The sequence below is a fragment of the Dipteris shenzhenensis genome, chromosome 26 (assembly GCF_047967505.1).
Source record: "Dipteris shenzhenensis isolate YYH24624 ecotype China chromosome 26, Dip_SZ_1.0, whole genome shotgun sequence".
Classification (NCBI taxonomy): Eukaryota; Viridiplantae; Streptophyta; class Polypodiopsida; order Gleicheniales; family Dipteridaceae; genus Dipteris; species Dipteris shenzhenensis.
The window spans coordinates 48,796,417-48,812,096 of record NC_141621.1 but is presented as its reverse complement, the minus strand read 5'-3'; the positions used below and the strand labels follow the sequence as shown (position 1 = coordinate 48,812,096).

The 15,680-nt window shown below is 41.2% G+C and overlaps 1 non-coding gene across 1 annotated transcript; it reads right to left on the bottom strand.

Annotated features, from left to right (window-relative positions):
• Positions 1-13,631: 13,631 nt before the first annotated feature.
• Positions 13,632-13,736, bottom strand: LOC147885209 (U6 spliceosomal RNA). The gene has a single exon (XR_015543607.1). It is a non-coding gene; the product is annotated as a U6 spliceosomal RNA (small nuclear RNA).
• Positions 13,737-15,680: the final 1,944 nt, after the last annotated feature.

Here is a 15,680-nt window from a genome sequence, read left to right as displayed (position 1 = left end):
ATCCAACCACCTTGTGGAGCTTGCTTTCATGTTTCAGCTTGAATCTCCATCATGCATTTAATTAATTAATCCCTTTTGTGTCGTCAACTAACTCTTCAACATTATTCTTGCATGTACCCTTAGGTGCATAGTGAATGAACTAACCCACACTAATGTGGGTCTTGTGCCTTCTAGTGACCTTGGACCCTGATCATCAAACACCTTTGATAGCTAAATCCTTGGCCAATCCTTATGACACACCAAAACAATCAACTATTTACATTTATAGATACCACCATCGGACTCTTTCTTAGCTGGTCAAATTTTGATTGGAACATAGCATTCCTTCCTCTTCAAGTATTAGTGTCCTCGATGGTGAAATCTGGAAATGCTCTCGTATTTGGTAAATGGATTGTTACATAGCCTCTCATAGGGGAAGACCTTGCCAAGCAGCTAGCACCATAGGTTTCTTCCAATTTGTTCTCCTTCGTCTAGGAATTCTACTGGCTTGTATGTTGCATTTTCCCCTAGTTCTTGTAATATAACAATCCCATCAACTAATGAATCGGTTTGTTGAAAAAATTGTTTTAACAGACAAATGAAACATTGGATGCACCTTGCAACCCTGTGGTAATTCTAACCAATAGGTAATCTTGCCTATTTGTGGTAGAAGTAACTAAGACCCACAATATTGAAGTGATAACACATATTATCCTATAGCTAAGTATTTTGCATGTCACAAAATCTTGAAGAAAAATCTCCTTCAAATTTTCTAAAGATCTTTTCTCATCAGCATATTTCTTAGTTCATAGCCTGGCGGATGTTTAACTTGGTGAGTTCCAACATCCTTTGCATTTGGATTTACAACCCATGGCACTAGATAAATTTTGTGGGACTCCCATTGTAGTTCAATTAGATGGTCTAAATCCCATAATTCAATTTGAAAGGACTCATACTTGTGGGTGAATACTTTCATCGTGTTCTAGTAATGCTGATCACTTGTTTCAAGAACTTTCCCTTAAGGAAACATATGCTCTCTCAGCATATCTTTTTGAATTTTAAGAATTTTCCCTTAACGAAACATATGCTATCAGCATATCTTCCAGAGTTTTGTAGATACTTTTGTCTAACCATCCATAGGATGATCCCTACTACTCATTCCCAACTTAGTCTTAATTACATCAAATATAGCAGCCCAAAATTGACTAGTAAATCTCGTATCCCTGCTTGATATTGATTTTGTAAATCCATGCAAGCGAAATGCATTACTTAACTACACTTGAAAATGTAATTCTGCTAATCCACTTTAGGACTTTTCTTCAAGTGCCAGGTGTTACATCTGCATGAGCAAGCCTGGAAACTTCAAAATCCAGCTTCTTTGCATAGTCTTGTTTGGACGTACAGCTCCAATTTTGTGACCCTTTTGTCCCACATCTTAGTTGGATTTCCATCAACCATCTGAACTGTATAACATAATCAGATGGGGTCGTTTCTAGTTTTAGGCTCTATCAATTGGGACTTATTGATATTGTGTTTTGTCCCTGAGTTAAACAACACAATGACATTATGCTCGGCAACTTGCCCTTTCATCTTTATTAATTTCATACCATCAAAGTTTGAGTATCCTATTGTTGTGGGTTTTGCCAAGATATTATGAAGTGCATTCTTAAACTATTATTATTTTATGGATAATTACAAGCTAAGACCCAAGGAAACATTGTATGACCAATTGTTGTATTATGTTGAAACAGGTAATGTACTTCTGAAATGTGAAAAAAGACAATGTTTTAAAGCAAAAGTTGGGATGTTGATAGGACAAGAGAATGTCATGAAAAATCATTGTTACATTTACAGATCAAGAAAACTGAGCAATCAAGGAATGTACAACATATAAGCTACAAGGTATAAGGTCTTTACAATTAAGCAATCAAGGAGTCTGCGACATATAAGGTACAAGGTATAAGAGAATTGTACAAGGTACAAGGTGTAAGAGTACTATACAAGTTAAAAGGTATAAGGATTGTATGGCTAGGACCATTTACCATACTCACCATTGGTTGGTGGTATAAGGACTGTAGGGCTAGGAAAACTTATGCACCCTCACCATTGGTTGGTGGTATGCAAGACCAATTAATATAGGTTTATAACAGACATACATAATAATGCATATTCATATATTAAACAATTATAAAAAATTTACTAAGTAGATTAGGTTTCATGAGCCTGGCTAGGTTTGAGAGAAATTGAAAATTGTACAAAGTAAATTATAGGGTGCACAGGAGTAACCCATTGGTATTCCCTTTTCTTGATGAAATATAGAAGTAGGACTAAGTCTGACTTGTTCAAGAGCTAATCTATCAAATTTAAGATTTCCTTCAAATCATAGGAGAAAGAGAATTAGATGATGTCTTAGACCATCGAGCTAATGTTAGAAAATGAAATCCCACCATAGGGTGTCCCATAGAGGAAGACTAATAGATCAGCCCAAGAATTACACGTGGATGTGTTTCACTATGGAATCAAGCTTCATCAACATGAGTGCAAGCCAAAAACTAGACTGTGCTCATAGACAAATATAGAAGCAACACTTCCATATTTTTGTATGTCCACAAACTGGACAAGATACAATACTAAAAGGTTCTCATACTATATGCCTGGCACTTCTAGATCTCCGAGCCTATGTGCTCCACTAAGCATATGTAGACTCCTTATCCAAAGGATAGATTCCAGCTTGTTGTTTGAAAAGCCAGCCTAGTGGGCAACACGAGCTAAGTCTGTAGCCCTTGTAGGTCTTTTTCACCTTCTGTGTATAGGCCCAAGGATGGTCATCCTACTGTTCCTTCCTGCTCTTGGCTTGTTGCTCCAAGTGATGTGATATGAGGGCCCCAATGCCCCCTTTTATAGGGGTTAAGTCCCATCCAAAATATTGATTGCTAGAGATCTTGTAGTCGACTCAAAAAGTCGATTACTTGTTGCAACCTATAAAACCACCTCTAGGGGCTCATTTTGCAAACCTTTAGTTGGCCCTGCCTAGCCATGTGGGGTTGGCTGCCAATAGCCTAGGTAGGCTTGCCCATACTCAGCCTTAATTCCATGCCCCTAGGCTCTTCCATAGCTTGCTTACCTATACATTTCCATCCTGTGCATGTATGGATAGTATTTGGATGTTCCTTTGCGAGATCTACCCTCCATGGTGGATCTTCTCTGCTAGATACTTGGCCTTTCTCTCTGCTGCCCGCGATGTATGGATAGTACATAGACGTTCCTTTGATAGATCTACCCTCCATGGTGGATTTCCTATGCCCCAGGTGCTTGTCCTTTCTCTTTGCACTCTGCATGATAGCCGATGTGGTAGCACCATGCCTATTAATACTCTATAGTCTAGCCCCTTGATGCACTCCTCATGTGGGCTCACAAGTGGGGAGGTGACCAGTCCTATTCCAACACCCCCTTCTCATTTACCCACATGGCCTGATCCCAGTTTGTCAATGAAGATGCTCTAGTAGCTCCCATGTTGTAGCCCTTTGGAACACTTCGGCATCGTCATAGTCTTCTTTTGGCTTTTTAACCCCAGTGGCTCCTACTGTGCTAGGTCCAGTTCCACTTTTGCACACCAGTGTGGTACACAGGTCCATCTTTGGCAGCACCTAATGGCACTAACAGTGTGGTACATAGGTCCATCTTTGGTACACAGGTCCATCTTTGGCAGCACCTAATGGCACCACCACCTTCAATTATGAGCCTACCTCTGAACTTGAGCTCTCCAAGTACTGGTACCGTCTAACTGTTTCCCTCATGTTAGGTGAATAATGTGAAGTCCTCTAGGCATCAAGCTCTCAGGGTCTGTTTCAACCTATCCTCTGTTGGCTAGGTCTGTAAAACCAAACAACATATCCGACACACATCATATCCTAAAACAAATCTAAGTTACCTAGATTGCCATGCTCCAAATGTGGTTCTGTGTTGTTGTCCCCCTCTAGGTCACAGCCAATGTCTGTTGAGACCCTGAGTCCTGAGGTCCTATCAGAGGATCTCCCTCTGCTTGAGTAACATAAGCCAAGAACCTAGATGACTCTAGGCACTTGTCACTATCCATCACCTTCATAAAGGATCCTGACTCTTCTTTTGACCGATCCTCAATGTCTGACATTCTGACAGTCACACTGGGGTTCACATATCTAATCTGAGCAGCACACGGACTGGCCACCAAGAATATTTTCATTGTCACTAGCTGCTATGACTTTGAGTTGACACCCTTCTTCTAATCAGCCTTCTTACTTTTGAAATCTTTTACAAAATGTGATGACTCATCGTCACAGTAGCACTTACACTTTTTCTTGTTGTCTTCATCTGAAGAGTCCTCTCCGTCATCAGATCTAGGCTTGCCTTTGCTAGACCCTTGCCCTTGCCTTTGCTCCTATCTTGAGCTATTAGGGCCTTGTCATCCTTAAATGTACCATTATATATCTTTCCCCGAGCTTCTTGTTGTAGTAGAAATGGAACCAGCTCCTCAAAAGCCATCGATGCTGCCCTATACCTTGCAATCATCATAGTCACAAAACTACTATAGCTCTAGGGGAACATTCCTAGCAGTAGCCTTGCCATCCTGGTCAAGCTTGTCCTTTGACCAATTGCTACCAGTTTATCTGGCACCACCTTTAGCTTGGTGATGTGTTCTTGTACCGATTCCCCTTCATCCATCCTCATGGTGATGTGTTCTTGTATCGATTCCCCTTCATCCATCCTCATGGCATACAACTTTGTCTCTATGTTTGAGATTCTCACCTCTCGAAGACTAGTCTTAAATATCTAAGGTGGCCATGCCATAACAAATGTATGCATAGATTATCAAGGAATTCCTCTAGGAAATCTCTCAAGTACACTTTAAATGCTATGATCATCAACCTTTGAAATGTTGCGGGAGCATTAGTGAGCCCAAAGAGAATCACCCTCGAAGCATAGACTCGCCATTCTATGGCAAATGTCGTCTTATGGATACCTAGTTGTAACTAGAGAGTCCATCTAGAAAGCTGTAGTAGGCTTCTTTTCCTATGATTCTCTCTAATACATGCTCTGTGAATGGTAGCAGTTAGATAGTGATCTTCTCACGTGGTAACATTACCTTCTTTAGGTTGATACATACTCTAATTTTTTAGTACGTTGACTACTCACGTACCTTCTTTAGATTGATATTACTCTAATTTTTTAGCATTTATATTCTTTAGTTTGATACATACTTAATTTTTCCATTATTTTTAGTATGTTTACTCAATCCGGCTCCTCCATCTAAGATTGCCATGGCACTCTTGTCTTGATAGACGATGGGAAGTATCGTGTTGGTGTCATCACTTTCAAAGTACTGACCCAATGTGTTGATTGGAACTCTAAGGATATTTGGATGGATCGTACCTAGCCCCATGCTGGTCTTGAGACATTGCTCAAAATTTTCTTGGGAATCACATACCCCAGCCTGCTGCTGTCATGCTATGCCTTAGCAAGGCATTGTTTCTCAATAACTGGGTCTAGATATTCTCCCTAACCCTTAGAGGTTGGGGATTTTCTATAATTGAACACCTCCCCAGTACCATCCCTGCCTTTAGGCAATTGGTTAACTGGGTTCCAAACCGAAGGGTTATGACCAAAAGTGAATGAGGTGGACAAGGTAGTTGTGTCCTCGTCATACTTGCTTTGAATGATTACCCTATCATATCCTTTTCCTACTTTAACTGCACCTGTATGGTTTGTGTCCTTGTGCTGAGAGGTACTAGTTTTGTCTCTCTCGACCTACTTGTGGAGTTCTTTACAAAAAGCTTTGGCTTGTACCCCAGTTATTATGTTCAGGGACACCAAAGACACTTGGCCCTTTTTAATACTCAGCAAATTAATGCTAATCTTAGGATGTATGGCTATTATAGGGGTCCTTCACATTGAACAATCTTTGTAGAGATGATCCACTCCACAATTAGAGCAAAATGGTGCACCAAGCTGGTAGAAGTGGCCACTAGTTGGGTTAGTCATCTTTGTAGGGGCAATCCTTTGGAAAGTGAGGTCCTTAGCTTTATAGCAAGCCACCAATTGATTGTTTGGCATCTTACATGGACACTCACTGGCTTGATGGGTACCTTGACATGTATAGTATTGAATAGGTGTTCTACGAGTCAAGGCATTCATATCCCTAGCCTTTTTCAAAATTTGGGCCATTTGATAGACTGGGATATACTATTTTTCCTACATAATATAGTGACTTATATAGCTAGGTGAAAGCATGGATAGGTGGTACCACTTTTCTCCTTTTTGAAGGCTTTCACAAGTGGTTTTTAGGGTGTAAAATAATGTATTTTCCAACATGGGGGGAAGAGGTTCAAAATTTCAAAAAATAATATGATGAGAAGTGTAGGACGTCCAAGACATGCCACTTCACTCTACTCTCACTTTGAGATTCTCTCTCTCTCTCTCTCTCTCTCTCTCTCTCTCTCTCTCTCTCTCTCATGGCATCCCAAACAGGTAGTTGCACATAATGAAAACTCCTCAAATAAAGTGGGCTAGCAAGTATTTGCACGTTGATGATGCCAAAATAGAACGTCATCATCAAAATCCCTTTCTTAAGTTAAGGTATTTTGATACTTCATTGTTCATATGCGATTGTAATAGAGGCATGCAATCCTAATTTAGTCTTGAATCTTCATTTTGTTGTATGGTTTTCTATGCAAAAAGTGCTAAGTGCTTTCAATATTCTCGTCTCACTCAGTTTTGCTATACAGCCAATGAGCTGATCATAGAGTACAAACTGAGCTTATCAGGCAAGCTCTCGATACATATATGTGACACTAATCTCTCAGAGACTCAGTGGTTGATGGTGTTCACTAGTAGCCACATAAAGGGAAACAAAATTGTCCTTAGCATGCCTCACTATGAGTATTTGGAGAAGTACCGACTACTTTATCAAAGAGTTTACTAGGGGATTCGATCCAATAATGAACTCATCACCAAGTTTTCAAAGTGCTTCGCATTTGAAAAATGCAAAGCAACCAAAGATGATCCAGAAGGCCACCAAATTGCCTGAGCAATTTTTTGCAAAAAGTTCTTGAAGATGGTTATGGCCCAAGCGGGTGGCCTGAATAGGAAGCTGGACAATCGGAAGAAGTCAAATGGGTGAGTAAAAGCCTACTCTAGTGCAAGGAGGTCAATGCCCATGTAGGAGACTCTAGGATGCAAGCCTTTACATGTCAAAGAGAAGAAGCTCAAACATCTCCAGTAAAACATGTAGAGCTCATGGAGGTAATGCTTGAGAGTGTCAAACTCAGCCTTGCAATGAAAGGAAGAAGCTCAAGGATAGCAAAAGCTGAGAATGAAGAAAAAAGACATGCTTTGTTTTGGTTGAAAGGTGCTTCTAGTATAGCTGTATTGTTCTGGTTAGAGGTGGAAACCTTGAAAAATACAGGCATCACCACAACTTGACTTGGTGGAAGCTGGAAATTCAGAGACCAAATTCAAATGTGTGAGAAGGGTTTCTGGTTTTGCGGGGTAGACATAGACAACCACTCACTAGTGAAAGAAAGAGATGACAGACACTTGAAAGTCCTTCCATCCACTTGAAAGTGCTTTCATGCACATCAAATTGCTTGGAGGGGATACTGGCCACGTGGAAATGCTTTCAATCATCTAAAAGTGCTTTTTCTTTATTGTTCATAGCACTTGAAAGCACTTAAATGTGTTGGCAAGCACATTTTAGAGCTTAAAAGACTTAAAATTGCTTTTGGCCCAATTCTAGGCACTTAAATGTGCTTTAATCATCTGAATGTGCCTCCTCAATGTGTTGGAAAGCACATTAACATGTTTCAAAGTACTTGAAAGTGCTTTCATGCACCTCAAATTTTTGGAAGGGATTCCAATCACATGAAAGTGCTTTTTCTTTATTGTTGTTTGTGGCACTTGAAAGCAATTAAATGCTCTAGCAAGTGCATTTTAAAGCTTAAAAGCACATCAAAGTGCTTTTTGCCTAATTCTAGGCATTTGAATTTAGTCATCTGAAAGTGCCTTTTCAATATGATGGAAGCACATTAACAAGTTTCAAAGTATTTGAAAGTGGTTTCATGCACTTCATATTGCTTTCATACACCTCATATCGCTTGAAAGTGCTTTAAAGTACTTGAAAGCACTTCAAAGTGCTTGAAGGTGCCCCAAAGTACTTCTTTAATGTGTTGCAAAGTACTCAATGTGCTTCAAAGTACTTTTCAAATGTGTTGCAAGGTACTTAACCTACGAAAAGTTACTTGAAAGTGATTCAATCCACTTTGAACCTTAAAGACATATGCAGGTTTCCTTAGCACTTTGCTTGATTTTATCAGTACTGTGTGCATAGTGAATTCTTTATCGATCCTTCTCTCTTATCATTTCTTATATTTAATATGCCCATATAGAAAAGATATGAAGCTACTATGACCATAATTGTGGATGCAGAGAGATAATGTCTATTTACAGAGGCATTACTGCAATAGCTCAAGGTTGGTAACATGTTTAACATGGAGTCCACACCCCATAATTTGTATGGGCTCAACAACATTACTTTCTATCGGGAATGTGTTGGTTGTGGCTTATCGTTTGAGGGTGAGGATGTGGTTGGTGTCTACTTGCTTGCATGTAGACACCAATACCACCCTTTGTGCATTGCTAGTGCAAGTACCGTTGTCCACATCGACATGTGTGTGATAGCGAAAGTGAGAGAGGGAGAGAGAGGAGTGCACAAGAGATTGACTAACTGTACACTAAGTCGTATTCCATGAAAACTGAGAATATATACATGGACTGCTTAGAATTAGGGTCAGGGTTTATCCCATAACCCTATGGTGTAATTTACACACCATCCTCAACAACCCTCTTAAATTGCACTACATAAGAAGAGGGTGCTCTACAAAACACAATTTTTGGATTTTCTAAACACAACAGAAATAAAGATCAAGAAAGATATACAAGAGTGCAAAAAGAGCACAGCAGAAAAAAGTATGTACAAAGGTGTACAACTTAACCTTCACTTCCCCTTCTTAAGTTGTAATTGCCGAAGACCAAGCTGATGTCTAAAGTGTGCAAACTTATCAAGGGAAAGTGACTTGTTGAAGATATTTGCAACCTAGTCTTGTGTCGGACAATGTATCAAGTCGATTTCTTGACTAAGAACTTTCTCACGGATGGACTGATAATGCACTTTAGTGTGTTTTATTCTGGCATGAAACACTGGGTTCTTTGCCAGTTGGATGCTGCCCATATTATCTTAATAGAGCACAGTAGGGTCTCCAGAAAGTATCTCAATCTCTGAAAGAACCCTTCTGAACCAACTTGCATCACATGCTGCATTGGTGAATCCTCTATACTCTGCTTTGGTGGAAGACAATGCCACTATTGGTTACTTCTTGATTTGCCATGACAAAGCTATGGAGCCAAGACTAAAGCAGTATCCACTGGTGGATCTTATGTCATTTACAATTCCTACCTAATCATCATCTGTGTATCCATGGAAGTGTAAGACTTAGTCAAATGACTTGGCATAATGTAGTCCATGATCCCATGTACCATGAAGATATCTTGAGTATTGTCTTTGCTACAAGGAGGTTCGGATTTATTGGGATTTTGCATGAACTAACTAACCACACCAGCTGCATATGAGATGTCCGGCTTCGTGATAGTCAAGTACCACACTCTGAGGTGTGTTATGCAAATGCAAACATGTTTGATGGGCATGATACTTTGTACATGCATCAATACCAACTATTTTGAGGTGTGTAAAAAGTATCCTGCCCATCGGATATGCTTTGCATGGTCAAAGTCACATTAAAGCATGTTTTTCACCTAGTGTCATGCACAATCATTAAGCCAATGAGCTATATGTACTATGGAGGAGCTAAAGCTGGAGAAGTGTCAAGTGGTGACAACTTGATATTACATTCCATAAGAGTAGGGAGTGGCTTGCAGTCATAGATGAAATTGTTTAAGCACCTTCTGAGTGTACATGCCCTAAGAAAGTGTAATCCATGTGGCCCTAAGAAAGTGTAATCCATGTGGCATCCATATCCAGTTTGCTTTTCTACCAAGGCTTTGGAGTCTTTGAAAGTTTTAAATACATAAAACTTCTTTTTTAGGAAGTAGATCCAAGTCTACCATGAGTAATCATTGATGAAGATCATAAAATATAAAGCCTTGCTTACCCATGCAACAAGCCTCACATACATCTTTTTGAAAGTACAATTGTGGAAGCCCCTATACCATATTTGTCTTTTTGAGGGATATAAGGCTTTTGAAATTGAGGTGACCATACATCTTGTGCCACAATGTACTCAAATAATCATCTTGATTCTGATGATGAGCTGCTAGCTCGCTGCTAGGGCTCTTTGGATTAGAATGGCAAAAGAAAGCTTGAACATTCTTCCAATTTTGACACCCTGAGCAATGAGGATCCGGGACTCTTGAGCTCGCTCATGGTGCATCCATACTTGTTGAAGACGGAGCCTTCCATATCACTCTCAATCATTTGTCTCTAACAGAGAGAAGGTTATGTGCCATTGTGGGGACATAAAACACATCTCCAATACTCCTGCAGTGCTTGCATCACTGTGCTGGGGTATGCTACTGATCCCTTCAATTTTGTGATGTGTGTCATCCCCCGTCATGACATTCTCTCTTGGGTTCCGGTTGGGACAGAGATCGGTAGATAACCATTCTTTTTCAGGTGTCATGTGGTTGCTCGCACCAAAGTCCCAACCACCATGTATCCTCATCCTTCTCTGTCAGATGTGGACTAAGTATTCCAAGCAAGTACAGCTGAGGTCTGCCCACGAAGAAGAAGGAGCATCATATTCACATTGAAGATGATATTCAAGGCAAAGCCGTGCCTTGGTATCCCACTCTTTTGTGAGCTCTAGTTGCTGATATGCGGTAAGAGGAGTTGTCGAGGTAGCTCGAGTCTCTTTTCATCTTCTGTAACAATGTCCCACAAGTTCCAAGTGACTCAACAAGAGTGAATTTGCTCTATGTCAAATAATGGAATGGGTATCGATATGTGAGAGATGAATACCGATGATCAATAGGTTCCGCAGGGATTGGGAACTAATTGGGAATTTTTGGGTAGGGCTTAAGCTGGCTTGCTTTGGAGTTCTCTCCTCTAATAGCTAGTCCTATAACTAGTCTACATGTTGATCGAGATGAAAAAGTAGCACAAAAAATTTTATCTTGATTTGCTTTGTGCGGGGCTTGGAGAGGATACGACCTAATCACGAGGGGTTCGGATGAAGAGGTTTCTACAAATACTACAAAGTAGAAATCCCCAATGTGAAATCTGAGGTAATAGGTTCATAGAGCATGAGTTGCTGAGAAATTTTGCTTTTTGGAGCGCCTTTAAATTCCACTTGGATCCAAAGATACGGCTCGCGGAAGGATAGCCAAATTTTGACCTCAAGAGTGCCCAAAAATGCATTGATAACGTGGGCAGTGTGCGCATGTGCCGAAGCACAGTGTGCCTGTGAAGCATTGATGTTGAGGTGGTACTGAGTTGGCACTGCCATGTGTCAAGTGAGGTGGCAAATGAGGGGCTGACCAGACATGAGATCTAATCATGGTTAGTTAAATCATGGTAGAGGAGAGGTAATCGGGGCTCCTTACACCCAAGGTCAACTTGACCTAGCTAGGGTCTAGGGTTAGTATCAACTAACCTGTGCGCTTATCTACCACGTGGCAGAGAGAGGTGGTGAGAGATAGAGTAGTGAGAGAAGGTAGAGAGATAAGAGCTCTATGCATGAAGAGAGGTCAACGACTATGGCGTCATGAGGAGCGGTTTGGCGCAGATGTTGCATGCGAGGTCGATGGCGCTAGTTGCTGCATTGAAGGTTGGAGCCGTTGAAGGTTGGAGGAGGCTACACTGTGAGCTCTCGCACTGCCTTCTTGGTGAGCATGTCATAGCAGCTCGGTTGGTGCTAGTCGCCTAGGTCGTAGCTCTGAGTTGAGGTGGCCACTGAGTGACTTGCGATTGAGGACATAGTCGACTCTTGCACTTCGTAGGAGGGCGGCTACGTGCATATGCCGGGAGCTTAGCATCGTTGGAGCTCGGCTACCTTGCACTAGACGCTCTTCACGTGAGGTGCTGCTTCGAGGTGGCTGGAGTATGGTGGCTTCCGGTTTGTGCTTTGGCTGGCGCTCGTTCGCTGCGATGCTGTGGTCGCTTGGATGCTGAACTCGTTTGGAGAAGGTCGTCTTCAGTCGCTGACGTTGAGGTTGAAGGCGTCGGGGAGCCGCTTGGCTTGTTGGAGATGTCATTGTTTACAACATTCAAACCCACATATGTCCTTCTCCACCTCGGAATCAGGAGACAGCTCCTGACGACTTGCGTGCAAGCAACACCAGTAGGCAACTTCTCGCAATGGCCTTGAATTCGAGTTTGAGGATAGCTGCACAATTTTAAGAGTGGCAGTTTCTTGCTGGAGTCAGCGTTGAGGAGTTTGTAGGCAGTCGGGTTGTTGGTATGCAGGTCGTTTTGCTGAAGGCGTTCCTGAGCTGGCAGTCGTTGTAGTAGCCGGTCTGGCTATCGCGCTACGGGAGTAGTTGGCATGCAAGCTGGTCACGGCTTTGGAGAGGTTGATGGCGTTGGCATGAAGATGGCATCGTTGCATCTTCTTGCTGCTGGAGTCGTCGGGTGAAGATGCTGTTGTGGTCGATAATGGAGTTCATCAATTTCATGTTGATTGCCTTGCCTTTGCTTGTGCAAGTCGACTCTAGTCTAAGTCTCTTTCTCATCTCGTAACCTCTCTATCTCTTGTGGATAGTCTCTCAACTACAACCTGAATCTCTCTCAACTACAGCCTCAATCTCTCTCAACTACAAACTGAATGGCAGGAACTTAGCTTGGAACTCTCCCTCACAAATAGAAATCTCTCTCACACGTAAACAGAAGAAATAAACCCTCTCAAAGAGAACACTCAAGCTCTCAAGAATGACGGAAATCTCAAAGGAAGACAATTGCTCTCAATGAGTGGAAATCTCTCTTGAAGGAAACTCTCCAAGAACTCTTTCAATCCTCAACTCTCTCACTCAAAAATCTAAGATCGGAGATGGGCATGCCTCAAAAAATGAGGGCTTATTGCCTCAACAACATGCAAGGGCTAGTGAGCACCATTGGCTCTAATACCATGATAGCAGAAGTGAGAGAGGGAGAGAGAGGAGTGCACAAGAGATTGACTAATTGTACTCCAAGAAAACTGAGAATATATACATGGACCCCTTAGGGTTAGGGTTAGGATATATTCCATAACCCTATGGTGTAATTTACACACCATTCTCAATAGTGTGAAGCCTGGTTGCAGCCACAGAATCCTAGAGCTTGCCTGTAGTTTGTGTGACAAGCTAATTGTGGTTGATGAGACAAAAGTAACCTACCCCTAGCATTGTCTTAATATTTTCCTCTAGGATTGGTAAATATGGTCCAGCTCGCATGTAAGAAACTTCTACTATGTACTAGACAACTTATGTAGGCTAGACTCTTTCAACTGATCGTGGACAATAGCATGATCATCTCCTCCTACAAATAGTTCTCTGACCATCCATTGTTAGCACCTGCTTCGAAGACACTTGAGGGGGTGAGATGGGGTCCAGAGGCATGGTCTAAGAAACTAGAAAGTCTGGACCATTTCCCAATTTATGCATGTCATCCTTGTGTAAGGGCCATGCTAATCTTCTTCATATTATTCCAATTCTATCAAAGTCTTTTTTGTTTACTATGCATTTCCAATGCAAGAGTGTAATAATGTGGTTGTATCTGTAATGCTCCTCAATTCACTATTAGGAATGAGAATATCACTTTAGGCCTTTTTGCGGCAAGATGCTTGGGAGCAATCTCCCAAGTTTTGAGCTATTAGAGATGCCTAGTTTATTTTTGAGGGTCCGGGGACTTTTGAAAATAAACTATTAGAGATAGACTCTCAAAAATAAACTATACATCTCTAAATAGCTCAAAACTCAAGAGATCACTCGCCCACCACACTCTAGAAATGCTTACAGAGATAATTCACATCCATGTAGTGATTTTTAATGACTACTTTTATTGTGCATTAGTAATTGCAATCAACTTGAACCACATGAGGTAAAGAATCCTAGAGCCTTTGGATTTGGTTTGAAGGCAACATCTACAAAATTCATTAGCCAATGAAATTTGTAAACATAATTATTATTTAGTATCTTGTCAATTAATGGATTTTGTAGATGTATCTTTATTACTTTCTATCTTGTAAAAGAGATATTTGTGGCAGACATTTACTCTGCAATAAGGCAAGCCTCTTGCGCTTTCTTCCGTGTCTTGACTTAGTATTTTGCCTAGAATATCCACAATTATTGGAAGACTATTTGAACACCTTGCAGTTCCCACCAATTAAAGCATTTCATTTGATGCATGTTCTTTTTCATGCCTATAAGTGCCCTTTTCTATCTCTATTGTTTGCTGTATCACTTGGAGAATTCACACTTGGTAAAAATGGAGGGATAACATTGCATGAGCATTGGCAAAAAGGATTTTTGTGCATCTTTGTTGCTTCGTTGATGTACTTCCATTTTATACTGATGTCACTAGTCGTATTGATGTTGTGATGATTTGTTCTCCCCCTCAATCTGCCAATTAACCTATGCTTAAAACCACCTCAATCGGTGATTAACCTCTATTGCCTCCTCCGTCAATCCTCCCTCTCCCTCCCTCACTTCCCCTTCCGTCAATGCCTCTCCCTTGCTCCCCTGTTAGCCTCTCCCTCCCTCCACCCCCTCCCATTGCACTCCCACTCCCCTCCCTTAGCCCCCTACTGTAATTTCTTGGCAAAAGGAAAAAGGATTGCTCAAAAACTATTGCAACTACACAATCGTGGGGAGCTTGGTTTCGCTTTGGTTATTTTCATTGCAAAAATGCATACCGAGATGAACCTATGCACTGTGTGTCATTCTGGTGGCTCACTAGAATGTGGGACATGTAAATAGGCTCTTATCAAGGAGTATGAGGCAAAGAGAAAGTGACTTAAGGTGAAGCTGCAAGCAAAATCTATGGACTTGAATGTTGCAAAACACCAGAAGATTTCCCTTGATGTTTGTCTACATGAGGAGGCAAAGGCTGAAATTGCCAGGAGTGTTATTGAGCACCTAGTCTTTTGAAAGCTACAGGGTTCATGTTCACAGGCAGTTGTGGATCATGAAAAAGGTTTATTGATAAGTGGCCTTCAGAACACCCTCAAGTACATGAAAAATACCAAAAGCTCTAAAGAGTTGTTTCTGAAGAGGGTGAGCATGATGATGGTCATGAATACCAAAGCCCAAGCCAAGAAACCAAATATTGCAGCTGTGTTAAGACTTCTAGGTGTGCATCATAGCAACTTCTATGCTACTAGATCTCGAATATGTTAAGAGATGATACCACTGCATTTGTGTGAACGACAACCATGCATAAAGGGTGCAATTACAGAAGAGGTGAAGGAGTTAATGCTATCATTATGGACCAATAATACACGTGTCTCGCCCAATAAGAAGGATGTCTGTCGAAAGCGTACAGGGAGAAAGACTTGCAGGAAACACCCAGTGCATTTTCTTGAGCAGCCTCAAGTTGGTGATATTCCTTCAGGTTGTATCCCTTCAAGAATCATAAGCTCATTCCATACTTCTCTATGGTATATTGTTAACAAGTTGATGGT